The following is a 5265-nucleotide window of genomic DNA, read 5'->3' on the forward strand; positions in this document are numbered from 1 at the left end:
ATCCTGTTGTATTTCTCCAAGACTTAAAAACTCTACCAGGCAAAACCAGGGCTCTACAGGCCAAAAGATGTGAGGATTTCTGTGATAGTGAAATTTGAGCTAAAATATTTGTTCATGCTATGAACTTTGTTGCTTGGTCTTTTTTCCTATTGCTATAAAGTCTTGTTTGTTTTTTTCCTGTTTTGGGTATGTATGTATTAATTTTTAGCCATGTTAAAATATCTGTACCCTCAGTTACATTTAAATTAATATCCTGTAATTATCTTATTTTGTGATTTTATGATATACTTGTTTACACACACAGGTTTTGCTTAATGTAACAAAAAGGCCCACACATATAGAGTTTTGCACTCAAGGATACTTCATGGCAATCCTCTACATTGGCAGATGAAATGATTAGTGATCTTCAGACGCATCATGACTTAGGTAGCCCATCTACTGCAGAACATCCATGTTTCCAACACTGCATTATCCCCATTGATGTTGCTATTGATATCTTGTATGGATGGCTTTTGAAGGCTTGTTTCCAGAACTTTATTTCTCAACCATCTACACATATTGCATATACTTTAATTAAAAATACTGCTGTATACGTTTTCCTTACTAAAATGTACCATTAAGGACTAGTGAGATGGCCCAGTGGTTAAAAGCACTTGCTGTTCACACAGAGGGCCTGGGTTTGGTTCCCAGCACTCACATGGTGGCTCACCATGTGACTCTGTTTCAGAAGGAAACTGATATCCTTTTCTGGACTCTGAGTGTACTAGGCAAGGGTGAGATCCACATATACAGTTGAAAATAAAACACTCATACACATAAAATAAATAAATATTCAAAACAATTTAAATAAAGCATTTAAAATTTTAATCTTTGGTGTGTGTGTGTGTGTGTGCGCGCGTGTGTTGGAAACAGTCTTATATATCCCAGGCTGACCTCAACTCAGTCAGTAGCAAGGATGACCTTGAACTTCTGGTCTTCCTGCCTCTCTACTTCTAGTGCTAGGATCCCAGGCATGCATCACCTGCTCTATGTACTGCTGGAGATGGAACACAGAACTCAGTTCCTGCTAGGCAAGCACTCTACCAACTCAGCTGCACCCTGGGCCTAAACTGTCAACCTTACTAAATTTCAAACATTTAGTACCTTGAAAGACGAATTTGCATTGATAATGTTGTGTTCCATTAAACACTATTCAGTTCAAATAGTAAAAATCAAAAGCACTATCATTTCTCTCCCAAGTCTGTTCTCCCAATATTGTCATCAAATAAGGAAAGCAAAATAACGTAGATAGAAGGCTTTTTCTACTGTTTTCTTGAGCAATTAATATCCTCAGGAATTCAGTTTTCTGCCAAAGTTCCTATAATGGTTTAAAGTATTGCCTAATAGTATTGAGGTAATAAAAAATAGATCCTCTTTTTACCCCGTGCTAAAACTGATTTTACTGTTGGGGTTTTGTTTACATTAAAAATACAAAAAAAACAGGAACAAGATAAAACTGCATAATAACCTTTTGGCTATAAGGCATTTTCTAATACTCATCAATATTTCATTGTTATTAACATCCAAAGGCAAACTGAGATGACATTTTTAATACCTGAATATTATTTTTGACCTATGAAGTAAACATGGGTAAATGATAGTTATAGGTCATATTCCCAGAGACTTCAAATGTGTTTCACTATTGTATCAGTTCAAGGATAGAACAACCATATTGTAACAAATTGTCTTAAACAATGTTTTTTTTAAAGGGAAGTATACCTGTGTTTATATAATGTTGTAAGTTTCTACAGATGAAATGTAGGCCTCCAGTTTGATGGATACAGCCATTTTAGTTATAATTGTCATCTTGTTTTATTTGAAAATATTACATATTATAATCTATAATATAATAAAGTTTCTGGAAAATCAACCAAGTATCCCAGGCCTGCCACTAATATCTAGACTTTTTCTTAAGCGATGCTTGATATGTCAATAGTTTTTGGAAAAGTCTCTGTACAGTGCAGGTATCCACAGGCTAACTTTATTTTACTTAGCATAAGACCCCTTCCTACTGCTTTGGCCTGTGAAGATCTTGGCCTGTGTTGCTGCTACTGAAGACATACCTGGGTCCATAGTCCCCAGTAATGTGCATTTGTGCAGTCCTGGATCTATCTGTCTGCCTCTTTCTTTGGTCTCTTAGTATCCTTGACTTGTGGCAGGAGCATTTTCCCTGAAATGTAATAGAAATGTAGTAGACTATTATCTCCAATATTAGTTCACATCACATACTCTTCCTAAAAAAAGTCCTTTTAGTGAAGAAGGCATGTGTGCCTGGCATTTCAGTTCTATAACCTCGTTTAATATGCTTATTACAAAAATCCTAATAGAATTTGGTAATCATCTAAAACTTCCAAAAGTGATCTCTGTCTATTCTAGATTATGCCTCATTTAGGCTGGATGCCGAGAGGTCATCAGCCATCCTTGTCAGATCAGTGGATATTGATGGCGGAAAGACATTCAGGTGATGAGATGTAAAAATTATGTATTCATAATACCAAGACCAAAGTATGTGCTTATTGACATTCTGTCTTCATGTTTGCCATGTGCAATGTAATAATAAGGCAAGCAAGCAATGGGATAGCTTAGCAAACTGGAACTCCATTTGACTTGGGCTATGCATATACCCTCTCTTTACAAAACATCTAGCCATCTACCATCCTCATTTGCATTGGGCTACTCAACTCTGCACTTCAAACAATGGATTAAGTTACTCCTCCCTATCAACTATTAGTAATTCCCCCTCTGGTCACATTTGTGTAAATGTATTCTACAGCATATCTTGTATCAGTGGCAGGAGACCAGTCCAACATGAACTAGTTTTGGGCACGTGTACAGTAAGGCAAACTGTGTCTTCTGAGGAAACTGTTAGGGGAAACCTCCTACTTACCATCTATGACTATGCATAATTAGACATACATATGATAAAAAGTCAGATGCATCATGGGAAAAGAGATGCACAGTAAGCTAAAATTTAGAGAAATCAAGCTTGCCATTCAAAAACAGGGAGCCATGAAGTCCATGACCCTTAGCAACGCTTTTTCCTCTTAGATCCTAGAAAACAGCCACAGAACTATGATGCTCTAACCCTGAGCTGGTTGCTTACTTGCAGAGTCTCTGATCTACATTACCGCTTCACTTTAATAAAGTTATCTTTCTTTCCATTTCTCAGTTTGTGTATGTGCCTTTTAGTTCTCCAGATAAGACCCTAAGAACCCAGAAACACCAGATCCAGATAGCATGCCCAATTAACAATATGATAAAATTTGAAAGGAAATTCAAGTTAAAGTCAAGTGTGTATCTGTGGAAACTAGGGGAGTCTCAGAAGGAAATCAGTAAGGATCAAACAAATTGATTCTCTACAGAGTATCACCAGCAAATAAAGAGGAGGTGGGCAGGCAATGGAGGGGAATATTAATGACAAGGGTAACAAAGCCCTCACCAGTGTTGATGCCAATCCTGCAGCCTCACAGCATTAAAATGGTAGTAAATGTATTCCTCCAATAGTGAGGAAATCGTAGAAACAGGGGCTTTCAAGGTTACAGACATTCATCTACGCTCTTTGGCTGTTTTACAGCAGTCAAAAATATTCTGTACGGGGCTTTATTCTAGCTTTGCTCTCATTAAGAGCTCATAAGCTTAATTACTAAATATTCCTTAAGAAACACAGCTTGAAATAATTACTTCATTAGAGAAACTTAGCAGCGTTCACTCTAACTATCTTTAATAGATTCTTATTTTAGAATTGCTGAATGTTTTAACTTGTCCTTTTGTTCTGGCTGCAAACTTCTTACGTTCTCCAGAATTCCATTTAAAATACGATTCAAGGGGAAATTTGAAAATCTGGTATGTAGTCTTACTTGAAAAGTCCTCTTAATTAGCATAACCCACAGTTTAAGAACTAGAAACATATACTATTGGCAAATACAATAATAAAGAAGAGTTTGTTTTTTAAGAAAAAAAAACTGTTTTCAGCTGGGCCAGTGGAGGCACATGCCTTTAATCCCTTTACTGGGAAGGCAGAGCCAGGTGAATCTCTGTGAGCTGGAGGCCAGACTGGTCTACAGAACTAATTTCAAGACAGCCAAGGCTACACAGAGAAGTCCTGTCTCGAAAAACCTATAGATGATAGATAGATAGATAGATAGATAGATAGATAGATAGATAGATAGATAGATAGATAGATAGATAGATGGATGGATAGATAGAAGAGGAAGAAGAAGGAGAAGAAAAAAGAAAATTTAACAACATTTGAAGAAATAAATGGAAAATGACTTCAAAGCAGAACATTTTTAAAGAGAATAAATTTAAATGAATAAACTAGGTCAAATGTAGCTACTAGTATATTCTGGAACTTGTTTTAAATTTTGAGATGAAGTATTGCTGTATAGTGCTAATCTACCAATATTTATAACCTATAGCAGAAAGTCTGGGCAGTTGAGCAGTTTTAGTGTTTTTTCTGAAATAAACCTCTCCAGCAATCTTGGGGCTTGTGTGACTGTCAACTGCTGCAGTCTTTTTTGGGCTGTTTTCATCCTTCTCCGTACCTGTGCATCTTCGGGACATCCTTTCCTATCCCTCCTATCCATTCCTGCCCTTTCAGCAAAAATCTTGCTTCCTTCACACCTAACCAGCTCAAAGTTGTGTCTCCTCCTTCTGATCCTTCCTATGATTCATCTTCCTTTTTAAACCGGCGCAGGGAAACAAACTTGTAGCCCTTCCACATGTTCTGCAAGTTCTTTCTGGAGGTGTTAGTCACATGCTCAGGCCATCAGTCCCCCTTGATAAATGCTCAACATTTGCAAGTTCCAGTTTTTACCCTTGATTTTTGAACCACATAAAATGTTATGATTGTAGGGCATATTATAAACTCTTTGATTGTAGAAGCCATCATATATTTGATGCCTTATGTAACTTTGTCTGGGGAAGAAATCTGAATATGAAGAAAGCAAGCTCAGTCCTGAATTCACCAGTACTTTAAAAACCCGATTCTTGCCAGGTGATGGTGGCGCACGCCTTTTAATCCCAGCACTCGGGAGGCAGAGGCAGGCAGATCTCTGTTAGTTCAAGGCCAGCCTGGTCTACAAGAGCTAGTTCCAGAACAGGCTCCAAAACTAAAGAGAAACCCTGTCTCTGAAAAACAAAAGAAAACAAACAAACAAACAAACAACAACAACAAAAAACGATTCTTCCCAAAGTGGTGGTGAGGGGCGGGGAGAGGAAGAGGAT

The sequence above is a fragment of the Microtus pennsylvanicus genome, chromosome 1, assembly GCF_037038515.1.
Source record: "Microtus pennsylvanicus isolate mMicPen1 chromosome 1, mMicPen1.hap1, whole genome shotgun sequence".
NCBI classification, from domain to species: Eukaryota; Metazoa; Chordata; class Mammalia; order Rodentia; family Cricetidae; genus Microtus; species Microtus pennsylvanicus.